General features: G+C 39.1%; 1 pseudogene; it reads right to left on the bottom strand.

The window, feature by feature from the left end:
* Positions 1 to 1,269: 1,269 nt before the first annotated feature.
* Positions 1,270 to 13,839, bottom strand: LOC119059092 (translation initiation factor eIF-2B subunit gamma-like; annotated as a pseudogene).
* Between the last annotated feature and the right edge of the window lie 1,295 nt (positions 13,840 to 15,134).

Below are 15,134 nucleotides of genomic sequence, written 5' to 3'. Positions count from 1 at the left end.
GAGAAAAAGTACAATGTACTCTGTCAGCACTTCTGTCAGGGAGAAAGCTGCCCCTGCCCCACCCCACCTTGCAGCTCTTGCCTGGAGTCTGGACAGTTCATTTCCTCCCCATAGGTCTTTGATGCCTTTTAATCTGCTGCCACTGTGCTGGCATTCAGAGGAAGTAAATCCAAGTAAGTCTGCGTTTAGGCTTTTAAGAGGAGCTGACTGAGACTCCAGCAGTTTCTTTCTTCCACAGCCTCAATCCCTGCTGTAGTTTACAGCCAGAAGTTATGGCAACTTCTTTTGCTGGCACTGGAAGCCTGGGCTGGGGGGCCTGGTATGGGCTTGAGTCTCCTTGCTCCTGAGATATCATTCCTGATTTTTACTTATCATGTGGGGGTGTGGAACTATCCCATTCTGCATCTTCACCCCTCCTGACAGTATTGATTAAAGAAGGTTTCTTCTTTAATTCTGTAGCTATAGGACTTCCATTCAGCTTGATTTCTGGTGGTTTTGAAGGATGGGTGTTCTATCATTTAGTTGTAATTTTGATGTGGTTTTATGAGGAGGTGAGCCATGTTCACCTACACTGCCACCTTGACCAGAAGTCTTAAGTATTTTAATATGTAAACTATAAGTATAATACGTTCCATACTTATACAAATAAATTAAAATATATTAATATAAAATGTTCAGTATTCAAATTTTCCTAATTAGTAACATAATTTTTTAACAGGTTGCTTGAATTTTTTTTAAAACTGTGCATGGCTGTATCACTTGATGTTCACAATAGGGAATATGGCTTCACTCATCCCATCCATTTATCCATTCTACTTTCCTTCCACCCATTAAATGTACATATTAAGTGCTTAGAATGTATCAGACATTGTTCCTAGTGCTTAAGGAGCTCCACCCTATCTGAGGGAGACCAGTAATAAATAACACAAGTAGGTAAAAAATTCATGCCATATAACGTATTGTATTTAAAAAGCTGAAATAGTGTAACATGTATTAAAATAGGAGAGGAATCTTTGTAAGATTGACACAAGAGTTTCAAAGTATTTACGTACTTTCTGGTATTTAAAATTTGCAACATTTTATGTGCTGATAAAGCCTTGTTAACAGATCATATTGATTCTTACTATAACAAATAAATAAATTAAGATAATCAAAAATATTTTTTTTCCTTTGGGAGCTCTTTATTGGGAAATAAATAGTCAAACAGATGGGCATGTCAATATCTGTAGTTCTTGGGGCCAAGAGGAATGTGTCTGACTTGCTCAGAACTCAGATCTCCATGAGCTGATGATCATTCCCCATGATCATCTCATTTACTCATTTGGCTTTGGCTTCAATCCTCTGGCCATTTCCAGTTAGGGAGTCCTTGATGTTTACCTCCTTCTTGATCACAGCATTGTTGCAGATGATACTGCCCTGGATGTTGCATCCTTCCTGCACAGTTACTGAGTTTACAAGAAGGCAGTAGGTGATAGTCACTCTATCTCTGATGATACAAGATGAACCAATGACAGAGTACTTAATGGACAACTCTCCAACCTGTGTATCTGGCTCAATAAGGTAGCCAACTCCAATCAAGTCTTTGTTGACAATCTGAGCTGATGAAATGGACTAGTGATTCTTCTGGACAAAGAATAGGTAGCAATTAGGCATCTATCTGTTTGCTTCTATGTAGAGTCCCAGGTGCTCAATCAAAGGCAGAGCCCCTCTTTTATGATGTGGACATAGCTGTGCACCTGTGATCTGGACAACTCTTCCCACCTGTGTCCTTGACAGGCATCCCAGCAACCATCATAGGGAGCAAAGATCAGTGTGTTGGCCTCTTTTATTAAACTGTAAATATCTAAGGATTTTAGCTCATTTTCTTTAGGTCCTCCTGTTTTTCTTCTTCTCTTTGTTGTGAGGAAACTGAGGAAAACTGTTTTCTTACTAGATATGGAATCAGTTCACTTCAGATGGAAGTAATTTACTCATTTTCCAGTAGGAAGTCAACGGTGTATTTTTCATGCAGTAGAGAAGGGTGTCCACAAGGCCTGTGTGGAAACATATTTATTAAGAATAGATCCCTTAATGACCAGCTCTTTATCCAAGTCTGCTTCATGAGCCATAAAGACCAACCTCTTTCCTGTGTTGTCCGCATCAATGAAGTCATGCTGCTCTACTGCTTTTCCCTCCACTTTTGACCTGGAACTGGTTCTAAGCCATTTTGACCTTTTCTCATTAATATGGCAAGTGATGCATCATGAGCTCTGAACAGGTTCACAATATCCTATAAGGCAACATCTGTTATTAGGTTACAGCTCAGGACCAGCACATCTGTCTTAGGTTTTGGATATATGTGGTGGAGATAATCTGTGGTTCCCTTGTCAGCTTCATTAGGAATATACATAATATCTAGCTTCATTTTCACCTGGAATTCTCCAGATAGAGCCTTTTGGATATCCCTGGTTATAATGATTTCTTCAAATCCAACATGCAGAAGCAGGTTCAATGGGTACCAAAATGAAGGTTTGTTCCCAACTGGAAGCAGAGGTTTGGGAATGCTGAAAGTCAGATCTGTCATCTGAGGTAGCCTTCCAACTGCCATTACTACTGATTGGAATTCCGTTTTTACAAATTCAATTCTGGGCACATTGCTACTACTCCCAGCAGGCCCCATGCTGCCTCCCTAAAACAAAATTAAAAATTTTTTTCACAACTGTGTTGATTGGGTGGTGCTATTATATATAAATCAAGTCATGATAGCTAGGAGCCAGGAAGGGTGTGAGTGGTCAGACTTGGGTGTTTATGAAACAGAGTTAGGACCAGTCTGACACCACCCTCTGGCATATGCTCTGTAAACAATGGATTGGCATTTATACAAGCCAGGCCCATGGATAGAAATGAATGCTCCTCAAGCAGGTCTGCTTAGAGTTTTCTCTTGTTGGAACATGAACAACACCAGTGAAGGCAGCTGTCCCTAAGTCATGAAGTATCTTTTGCCCATTATTTGCATGTTGTAAGAAAAGTAGGGTTATGGGTAGGCTCTATTAGACCCAGAAGTTTGTCTGCATCTCACAGTGAAGGCTGGCATTTGACCTCCTGATCAGAAAGGCCAACAGTCTTCAAACAATGTTAACACAGAAAAGGGCCAAGACAAAGTTTTAAAATTCACACAGTCATCAAGACATTAGCTTATCTTAAATTTTTGGTTAAAGTTAAATTGGTTAAACAGGGGAGGGAAAGAACTCTTGACAAGCCATTTCAAAGACTATTAAGTAGTATAACTGATTTTGACACAAGTCTGTCAGAATGTATACTTCCAAATGATGTGGTCACAGTGGTCACTTCGTGAGGGGGAAGATATACTCTTATTCTTCCAAAGGCGCAGTTGTGCAAAAAAATTGTAATTGCTTCCAATGATAGTTTCTCAGTCATGTTTAAAAAAAGCCATTTTCTAAAGTTTAGAATTATACCTTAATTGTAGCAAGATGATGCCAATGAGGGCCAGCCCATTGTCTTCAGTACTAGAAGTTGGTGCTTACCCAATTTCTGTGTCTAAATTTGACCTGGAGGGACAGGACTGAGTGTGTTGACTAAACAGATTCATTTCTTATTTTCACTAACATGTTGGTGCCTGACATCACTGCCTGAAATCAATCAGTTGCTAGTTTGCATGTGTAGGATTTGGCATATTGCAGACAAACTGCTTTGTTAATCCCATCCCACCTTCCACCAACATCCTCCTTTTTACTCCGAATACTGATTTATCTCAAATTTCTTTTCATCAAGATTTTGAGAGTTCTCAACAGAAGAAAGAGGGTGATTCTGCAACCTATGAACCTATGATTTTCATTGAAATTCTGGATAAGATGCCAGATGGGGGGAAGGATTTTCAGGAACAACTGTGAAGGACACATGGACAAAATGAAGGGGGGCTGGAAGCAGGGGAGGGAGGTGGGGATGGCTAGGGTGGGGGGAGTGATGGTAGGGTAAATGCAGACAACTGTAATTGAATAACAATAAAATAATTAAAAAATGGTTTTTGTGACAGTTTTCACACACACAAAAAGAAGAAATTGTTCAAAAGTATAGAAAGAGAAGTGATGTTCTTTAGAAGCCTCATGGGTTCTCTAATAATTCATGCTGAATCAACCTCACTCCCTTTCTATAGAGTTACAAGAGCTCTAGACACAGAGGGCATGGTATGGTAGAAAGCAGCCTGGGCTAGGAGTTAGGAAGGCCATCTTCAAATCCTTATTGTCATTTTCTAACCGCATAATTTGGGACAAGTCATATGCCTTCTGTAAGCCTTATTTGCCTCATCTGTAAAACAGGGATAATAGTTTCTGGAGCAAGGTAAGAACAGAATAAATGATACTTTCCTTTTAAGGATTGGTTTGAGAGTTGAAAGAGATAATGAATCTTAAATGGACTAGAATATGGTCAAGCAAATAATTCATTACATGTGAGTAATGGCCACATACACGGAAAAACACAAAAGCAAACAAAAAATGAAATTTTAGGTTGGAGTAATGAAAAGGAATTATCATGTGTTAGTAGAGGTAGATGAAGATACCAAAAATATTTAGTTTGGAGAAGGGGAAAGCTCAGGTGTTGGGGGTTGGGTACCAAATCTGCTATTGAATAGTATAAGGGTGGGCAAAAGACAGCCCTGGAACTGAACTTGGTTGACTACCTGTTTTTGTACTATATGTGAGTTAAAAGGGTCCTTTTAATTTTTAAATGGTTAAGAAAAAAATCAAAGGAAGATGGTATAAAATTCAAATTTTAGTATTGTAGGCAAAATTTCGTTGGGACACAGTCACTCTGTCCAGTCACATGTTATCCTTGTCTGCTGTTTGTTACCATGGGAGAGGTGAGTATTTGTGACAGAGACCATATGGCCTTAAAACCCTAAAATATCTACTGTCTGGCCTTTCACAGAAAAGGTAGTAGCTAAGTACTACCTCAGCCTTGGGAGTAGCATGTACATACTCCTTTAGGAAACCCTGACTGTCCCCATGAGCATACGATCCCAACATTAGAGCTATTATTATGTTGCTCTTCAAATATTACATTGAAATTGCCTGATTGTTCCATTGCACCAGTTTCCATGAACATAAGAGTGTCAGCTTTTTGACATCAAGGACTGTATCTTTCCACTGCAGTATCCTCAGCATAGAGTGCAGAGCCTTGCAGATAATAACAATTTTCTGGGCACATTACTGTCATTAGCCCTTTCTGTGTGTCAGCTCATGTCATGGTCACAGCAACCCTATGAGACAGGGTTTATCATTCATCCAAATTTACAGATGAAGCAACTGAAACACAGAAAGGTTAGGTAACTTGTCCAAGTTTTATTGGTTTGTGGGGGACAGAGCTGGCATTTGAAATCATGAAGTTTGGGGTCAGAGTCTGTGCTTGTAGCTGCTATACTTCTTGTTGAATAATAAATGGTTTTGTGTATTTCATCCATGACTTGATTGTAAACTATCTGAGGCAGTGATCATAACACACAGTTTTGCTTTTCAACACAGAGTCTAGCACAGATGTGATCACATGGTATTAGGATATAGTTGAGGAATGAGCACTTGATTTGGAGTCAAGAGACCTGAATTATAGGCCATTGCTCTGTCTGAGCTGCTGACTTACCTTATGATATTTCAGTGACACTTGATGAGCCTTAGGAGTGACTTTGAGTCTTAACTTTTTGAGGGATGTATTGGTTTCCTGGGGCTGCCCTAACAAAATTTTCCTTATGGAATTGCAACAACTGAGAGGTAGCATAAGCAGTTGATATAAAAATGTTATTATGTCAGATTTTTCCTTCATCATATGCTCTTTCTAATGTTTCAATGGGAAAATTGGGTTTCAGGAAGGCTAAAAGTCCAATTGATCATCAGATAGTGGGTTGATTTTTGAGAATGTTTATAAATTAAGCCATCTGTCCAGCGAGTCATTTATGTGCTAGAAGAACTTGATGGTGAATCAAACTCTAAGTGACATGATCACAAATGATTAAACAATATAATTCTGTTCTTAATGATAGTTTTAGTGAGTGGTCTCAAATAACTGTAATAGCACTACATGTAAAGTAAATGCTTTTAAGACAGGTTTTTCTTATAGAGGTCGACAAACTAAATTTCATGAGCCAAATCTGGCCTGTGGCCTATTTTTGTGAATAAAGTTCAACTGGAGCACAGCCATCCTCATTCATTTATGTGTTGTCTACAGCTGCTTTTGTACTTGGGCGGAGCTGAGTAATTGCAACAGTGACCATATGGTCCCCAAATCCTAAAATATTTACTCTCTGGCTCTTTATTAAAAAAAGTTGCTAATCCCCACTCTACACTACAGATAGCAACAAATACAGCTAAAAAGTGTGAAAAGAGGAATAAATTTCCTTTTATAGAAATAATTTACAGATCATGAAAAATATTTTTTATTAGATAGAGATCAGCAAAAATATTCGGCAGAACAGGAAAGCCTATAGAACTTCAGCTGGCCATGTAGACTCATTTGTGATACTTAATGCAATATACTCTGAGCAGTTGAGGAAGACATGTAGGGTCCCACTTGTGATCCACTGAGAAAATTTTTGTTTTCCTGCATAAAAAACAAAAAAATAAACCCAATCTGTGAAATAATGTATTCCCATATGTACAGCTTCTATTTGGGGGTTTGGGTGGTAAAATTAACTTTATTTTTGTGTTTTCATTGCTGATGTTCATGAAATCTTTGGGAAAAAAAGCCATTATAAAATGGTAATCATGCAAATGTTTATAATTGACCTTTCCTTTACAAATGTACTTTCTATAAAACTCTTATGAAAATTGAAATTGACTGAAAGTGGAATCTACCTAGAGTGGTCCCTTACTTTCTACTTCCCTTTTCTGTCAACCTTACTAAGCGTTATTCCCTCTTGAAAATTTCTTTGCTGATTTAAGATGTCAAGAAGTCAATTTCCCAAATGTTTCATGTCTAATTTGCTGTGAAGCTACCCATTCCCAATAAAACTCAAGCTTTTAAAAGACTGTATGGGTGAGAAATGAGTTTGGAAATAAGTAGTGAGAAAAATTGATACGACCTTTGCTTTGGGAGAAGGGCAATCTTGTATGGAAGAGGATACTTAGTAGGCTTCTAGACCAAATAGCATGATCAATTAATTTATATCAGTTTCATCCAGGTCTACTTCATTTTTCTCTGTATTAGGACTGATGCTCCTTTTATACTTTGGGAGGAGGTTCAAGCAGTTCCCTGCCTATATAGCAACAATATTTTCTGAACCAACAATTGGAATGTATGTGTGCCCTGAAGACGTTTAAGGCATATAGTCTGATAATGGGTCAGAATATTTTAAACCAAAAATGCAGTGAGAAATGACCTACATATTTTTCTCAAACCACATTTTTCTTAAATTGACCCAATGACTGAAACATTCTGGGAATGCAGTTGCTCCTCTATAATAAATTAGCTCAGATGCTCCTTACCATTAACATGTTGGATTAACAGGGTGACTTTTCTTTCTTTTAAATAAGCATCATTCTATTGCCTAACATGATTAATGTAAAATGCAAAAAATATTGAGTGGCATAATTAATATAATTATAGTAATACATGTAGACCCCTTTTCTTTTGGAGAGTTACTGTTCTAAAAAGTGCAGCTACCGTGCAGAAAGTTCACCATGCTGGTGTGATAGTGCCTGTGGGCAGACGCCCAGCTAGTCTTCCACAGGAGAGATAATTAAGAGACAATGGTACAGAAATACGTGTTGTAGCACACATGAGTGCTCCTGTGTGTTGACCTTGGAGCTCCGAGCAACTCAGAGAATGGCTTGGTTTTCAAAATTACAATTCCTCCCAGGTTCTAGATGGAGGCACAGATAAGATTCTTCAGATTTTACACCATTTCAGGGAGGTAAAATACCTAGTTGGCAAAGCTGCCCTTTCCTTGGAGACCTGCTCGAAGGAATTTCAGATGTTTAAAAAATGCGGGACATCCAGATGAATCTGAAAAACTGCCAGAAGGAATCAGTTTTCTATTTTGTGCAAAGCTTTACAATAACAGGAAGGTGGAGAGTGAGTGGGAAAGTAGTGAAATGCGGAGCGGCACAGTCCATAGAGGTAATAATAGGGTGGCTGCTGACTTTTCCGGTGGCCCTCTCGGCAGCATGTTTCTCAATCATATCTAACTCTAATGAAAAAGTTAGGAAGGGGAAAAGTGTGAGTTTGACAACGTTAGAAGTATCCCATTGAAAGTACACTAGAGGGGATGCATTCAAGATACAGCAATGTGGCAACAGGCTGAATCCACACGGCCATAAAAAGCAGGATGAGATAAAGTAAGAGGTATTTAAAGAGACCCAGAACTCAGTGAACAAAATAATGTCCTGTAAAAAATAGCCCAGAAAACCATCACTTCTTGCCCCAAAATATCATCAACCACCTTAAGCGTTGAGTGGAATGCAGTCTGTGTGTGTGCACATGTGTGTCTAAGCAATAACTAAACCAGACTTTTTTGTGTGCAGGTTATTTTTGGGATCAGTTAAATGAAAATAAATAATGTGTCATGTGGAGAACCCCCTATGTGTGCTTCCTTTTCAAAATATTTATTTCCTCTTATTCCATTCAAAAGGGAAACCCGTGAGGAGTAGAAAGAGGAGGGCACTGTCTCTTTACGAATACTAATAAGGAAATCAAGGGAGACAGTGGCACTTCAAGTTTCATCTTTCCATTTCCTAGAGGCACAAACTCTGCAAGTTGTCACCTTGGTGTATTCAGTGCCTTTTGAAGCACTAGACTCCTCCAGAGAGAATGTCAGCCCCAGCCCTGGGCAGTTTTGACAAACAGAGTATATATTGATACATGATAAAGTATGCTAGAAATCACCCCAGTGCTAAAGGCTACTATAGTTTTAATATCATCATTTGAATTAACAAGCATTCTGTGGAGAAATAATGAGCTTTCATTATTCAGAACATCATCCTTACCCCGGGAACTCAGAAACCATTAGCTCTTGAGAACTTAATGAAAAGATGATAAAGAATGTTTTAGATAAAAGTTTGAATGTGCACACTTGATAACTGAGGTAAAATATTAATGTTTGCTTGGATGATGTATTAGGATTGCTGAGCGAGGCTCGTGGAAAGGATGGATGCAGTGTGCGGTGAGCTTGCGCCTGCGCAGCGTCTGGACTGGCCGAGTTACTGCGCCCGCTGCCATTCTCTGGGCAGCTGTACTTCTGAGATCACTGCACGCACGGCGTGTCCAGGTGTCCTTTAGACTTACGAATGAGAAGAAATGGAGGGGGACAACAAAAAGAGGGGAAAGATAAAGTGTAATCAACAGGTATTGCTGTACATGTTCACGATTGGCGTCTCAAATCACTTTTTTAACCATCTCTAATGCTTAAATAAAATACCTAAGTTTATATGATACATTTTTGTTTGTCTTGCTTTAGTCTGATTAAAAGACTTGGAAATTTTATGTTACTATGGCAGTTTTGAATTGTATAATATCAAGTTGCACTGGGAAAGGAAAAAAAAGAAGTAAAAAACAAGTATTGCAAAAGATCACATCTTTAACACTTGAATGCCATCTGTGAACCATCTGTGAACTGGTTCTTGACCAATGGAAACAGAATGAAAACACAAAAAGTAGAAGGTATCAAAACACCATTCACTCTCCCACCATAAAAAGAGAGCTCCTGGAAGCACTTTGGTGTATTTGCCTTCAGGACTTTTGTAGTATGTAGATTATTTATATGCAATAATCATGTAGCACATGCTGAATTATATATGTTGTGATTTTAGAGTATTTTTTCTCATTATAAAATGAGTACATGGTAATTACTGAAACTGAAGAATACTGAAGATTATTAAAACTTTGCTGTTAGTAAGAATCACACACACACACACACACACAAGCATTGTCTCCTGGACCCCATCTCATAACTATGAATAAAATATCCATTAGAGGTAGTTGCTAGGGGTAGGACCATGCAGGTTAGAGTCCTGGTTCCATCTCTGGACAGTATGTACCCTTGAGCATATTATTTCACCTCTTTATGCTGTGTTTCTCTCATTTGTAAATTAAAGGTAAAAAGGGTACATACCTTAGGGCTGCTATAAGGATTAAATGGCATAATACCCATAAAGCACAATAAAAAATTGGTTTAGACATAACATGAAATCATATGTTAACAATTGATATTATTATTAATGTCATTAATATTATGACTATTATCTAGAGTTACAACAAGATCCCTAAATGATTTGAATGGAGTGTTAGACTCATGTTGCATATTGGTCTTCTTCCCTACATATTTAAGAATATGATTATGATTGCATTATTGTGACTATGATAGATTAACATTCAAAATAATCCTTTCAAACATTTTTCTAGTACAATTCTCAGAATCCCTTGCATCTAAGGTTCTGAGTATAATTTAGGGTCTAGAAAGTAAATGAATTAGGTACACTTACCTGAGATATAGAAAGTGAAAGTGAGCCAGAGGTTGTTTCTGCTGCTTGATTTTCCTTGCAAGCATTGGGTGGGTGGGAAATTGGTGTTTCTGCTACATCATCAACAGGAGTCTTAATATCTGTTGAACTACAGAGTTGGGGTGGTGAATGGAGAGGGGGCCCATTTTGCTGGTAGAGATTGTAATTCTTTGTTGGGGTGATGGGGGTGAAGTTCAAAAGGTGGCAGCTTATCTGTTTGGCAAGAGATTTCCTTATTACAAAAGAGGCTCCTTTGGTGACTGAGTTTTGTAACTTTGAGAGCCATTCCTGGAACCTAACCTAGAGACTATTCCTTCAGCCTTCCCAATAATCCAGAAACATTAAAACTTGTAATAAACCTGCTTCTGCTAAACTAGGTAGAGTGGATTTTGTTCTTTGCAAAAGAAACCTGACAATAGCATTTAATATAATTTTAAAATCATAATTAAGTAGAAATATCCTCATCACACAGAGGCATTTGTGTAAGCTAAACTATATCATAGACCAGTTTTTTATCTTTATGAATTATATATAAAACCATACTTAGGTTTCTCAGTAGTCATGTGTTATTTACAGGGCTATGTTCTGAGAAATGTGGGGTAAGAGGATTTCATCATTGTGTGGACATCACAGACTGCACTTGCACAACTCTAGATGATACAACCTTCTACATGCCTGGCTGTGTGGTACAGCCTACAGCGTGTGACCATACTGAACACTGCACACCATCGTAACACAATGGTATTTGTGTATCCAACAATAGAAAAGGTGCAGTAAAAACACAGTATAAAAGATAAAAAATTATACACCTATAGAGGGCATTTACCATAAATGTAGCTTGCAGAACTGAAAGTTGCTTTGGGTAAGTCAGAGCATGAATGGTGAGTAAATGTGAAGGCCTAGGACATTACTGTACACAACTGTAGACTCTATAAACACTCTATACTTAGGATACACTAAGTTTATAATTTTTTTCAATAATAAATTAACTTTAGCTTAATGTAACATTTTTACTTTATAAACTTAAATTTTAAAAACTTTTTTGAGCTACTTCCGCCAAGATGGAGGCATAGGTGGATGTGCCGTGCCTTCTCACACAACCAAGTTTAGAGACAACTAAATATTAGCAATAGAAAACATAGTCAGAACATGGAAAATTGAACTTTTTGGAAGTCTGTTAACAACAAATTCTTCAGCCTGACCGGTAAGGGGTGAAACCAGCGGCTGGTGAAGCGGGGTTGCACAGGAGGACTCGGTCAGACGGACTCAGGCACGGAATCCAGACGTGAGGAATCGAGGCGCAGGGTTGGACCTAGTGAGCGACTGAGCGAGCGACCAGGCGAGCAACCGCGGGGGAGACAGTGGGGGGAGCGGTGCTGCATGTTGACTGTGGTCGCGCATTTGTGCGCGTGTGGACAGGTGAGGGAGTGGGCAGTTGGACCGGGGCCCGGTGGATCCCCGTGGCAAACGGCAGTGGAGGGCGCTGCCATTTCCCTGCTCTGACCCCACCTCTATATTCAGCGTCATAACCCAGCGACTCTGAGTGGCCCAGCCCAGGGGAACCACCTAAGGAGCTGATACTCACCCAGCTATGAGAAACAGCAGAGGGGGTCGCCATTTCCCCGCTCTGACCATGCCCCCACATACACCGTCACAACCCAGAGACCTGGGAGTCCAAAGCGCCGCTTCTCACACTTAAAGGGCGAGAACAGACCAAAAATGGCTCAAGAAGATCTCAAAGCCCCAGAGCCTATAGATCTAAGCGATGAAGAAATAGCAAAACTCTCAGATGCACAGTTTAAAACACTGGTGATCAGGATCCTCACAGAACTGGTTGATTATACCCATAAATTAGACAAATATATGAAGGCGAAACTAATTGAAATGAATGGAATTGCACAGGACACCAATAGCAATGAAAAGGAAACTGGGACTCAAATCAATGGAGTGGACCAAAAGAAAGCAAATAATGGCCAAACAGAAAAGAGTCAAGAAGCAAGAATTCAAAGAAATGAGGAGAGTCTTAGGAACCTCCAGGACATCTTTAAATGCTCCAACATCCGAATTATAGGGGTACCAGAAGGGGGAAAGGAACAGCCACCAGTGGAAAACTTATTTGAACAAATAATAAAGGAGAATTTCCCCAATCTGGCAAAGGAAATAGACTTCCAGGAAATCCAGGAAGCTCAGAGAGTCCCAAAGAAGTTGGACCCAAGAAGGAACACACCAAGGCACATCATCATTACATTAGCCAAAATTAAAATGAAGGAGAGAATCCTAGAAGCAGCAAGAGCTAAGGGGACAGTCACCTACAAAGGAGTCCCCATCAGACTGTCAGCGGATTTCTCAAAAGAGACCTTACAGGCAAGAAGGGGCTGGAAAGAGGTATTCCAAGTCATGAAATCCAAAGACCTACAACCAAGATTGCTCTATCCAGCAAAACTTTCATTTAGAATAGAAGGACAGATAAAGTGCTTCTCAGATAAGATCAAATTCAAGGAGTTCATCATCACCAAGCCCTTATTATATGAAATGTTAAAGGGACTTATTTAAGAAAAAAAAGTTAAAGGAACATGAACAGTGAAAGGACAACAAACTCACAGTTATTAACAACCACACCTAAAACGAAAGCAAAGTAAAATGACAGCTAGATCAGGAGTGGAAACATAGAAATGAAGATCTCAAGGAGGGTTAGCAACAGGGGAGTGGGAGGAGGAGAAGGGGGGAGAAGGTACAGAAAATAAGTAGCATAGACAGTAGATAGAAAATAGAAGGGGGGGCAAGAATAGCATGGGAAATATAGAATCTAAAGGACTTGAGACACATGGTCATAAACTAAAGGGGGGGGTAATGGTGGGGATGGAGGGGTAGGGTGGAGGGGGGAATGAAAGGGGGAATAGAACAACTGTAACAGCATAATCAATAAAAAATTTAAAAAAATAAAATAAAATAAAAATATTAAATTCCTAAAAAAAAAATAAAAACTTTTTTGACTGTTATACCATTTAGCTTAAAACACAAACTGTATACATGTGGCTGTACAAAATAATTTCTTTCATTATATACTTATTTTATAAGCATTTTTCTATTCTTGATTTTTAATTTTTTACTTTTTAAACTTTTTTTAAAAAACTAAGACACAAACACACACATTAGCCTAGGCCCACACAGGGTCGGGATCAGCACTATCCCCGTCTTCCGCCTCCACATCCTGTCCCACTGGAAGGTCTTTCAGGACAGAAACACACATGGAGCCGTCATTTCCTATGATGGCAATGCCTTCTTCTGGAACATCTCCTGCAGGACCTGCCTGAGGCTCTTCTTGTGGAGGTATCACTCTTTTTAGAATCACCATATGTCCATGGTGATTTGCTTGGTTTATTTGTTTTTGTCATCATAAATTTGCTTGTAAGCAGATAATGCACTGTGATTATTCCTCTTTATTAATGAAAACTTTTGGTGTTGGGTTCCATGTTTTCAAACTTTTTAAGAAGTTGTTAAGGTCTGCAAAAACATTTACTAAGTCCTTCATTGTGAATTTTCTTGGGAGTTCTTTTTTTCTGCAGTTTCTTTTTTTCTTATTTCTCTTTTTTTTAGCTATGTATTCTGTTCCAACAACTTCTCATTAGTCAATTCCTCAGGAACCACATCCCAGAGTTCTTCATGCCATCCTCATCCACATCCATGTTCCAGTTGTTTATCATCTCAGCCACAGCCTTGTTCATTGTTGCAATCTCCTTATTCTGGGAAAATCTTTTGAAGTCACGGACTAACCTCTTGAGTGTTTTCTTCCAGATGCCATTTATATACTCCTTGGTGACATCATCCCAATCCCAAGAAATGTTACTGAGGCAATTGTAGACATTGTAATTCTTCCAGAATTACATCAGTGACTTCTTTGTGGCTTCCTCAGCTGCAGCAATAGCCTGGGCAAATGTCCTCCTCAGGTGGTAGGCCTTAAGAGCTGCTATCATTCCTTCCTCTTTTGGTTGGGTCAAAGACATGATGTTTAGAGGGAGAAACACTATTTTGATATTGGGATGAAGATCATCAATAAGAGGAGCATGAGTAGGGACATTATTAACAATAAGCAAAATCTTGAAAGGTACGTAGATTCCCAAACAGTACTTCTGTGTTTGGCTGGCAGAGCAATTCAAGAGGATACGATGGAAGAGGAGGAGGGTCGTCCATGACTTCTTACTGTTCCTGTAGGTCACTGGCAGTGTGTGCTTGCTTATGTGCTTGAAGGCCCTGGGGTTCTCACAGTGCCAGAACTTGTAGCCTGCAACATTGTCTCTAAGTAAAACTGTTTTCCTGTCCTTAAAAGTCGTGGAACCTGACATTGACTTGGCCTCCTTATGGATGAAAGTCCTTTCAGGCATTTGTTTTCAAAATAGGGATGTTTCATCCATATTGAATATTTGCTCTGGGAAATAATTCCCCTCCACAGTTGGCTTCTCTAGAATTTCCAAAAATTCTTTAGCTGCCTTCATACCAGTGCTCAAAGACTCACCACTCTCTTTCGTATTGTGTAATGAATAATGATTCTTGAATCCTTTAAACCACCCAGAGTTGCACATTCAACATCATAGTTGCATCTAGCCTTTCCTTTCAACAACACAAACAAGCTTTTTGATTTGGATGTGATCA

The sequence above is a fragment of the Artibeus jamaicensis genome, unplaced genomic scaffold (genome assembly GCF_021234435.1).
Source record: "Artibeus jamaicensis isolate MK-2021 breed Jamaican fruit bat unplaced genomic scaffold, CSHL_Jam_final contig_335, whole genome shotgun sequence".
Classification (NCBI taxonomy): domain Eukaryota; kingdom Metazoa; phylum Chordata; class Mammalia; order Chiroptera; family Phyllostomidae; genus Artibeus; species Artibeus jamaicensis.
This window is presented reverse-complemented; position numbering and strand designations above follow the sequence as displayed.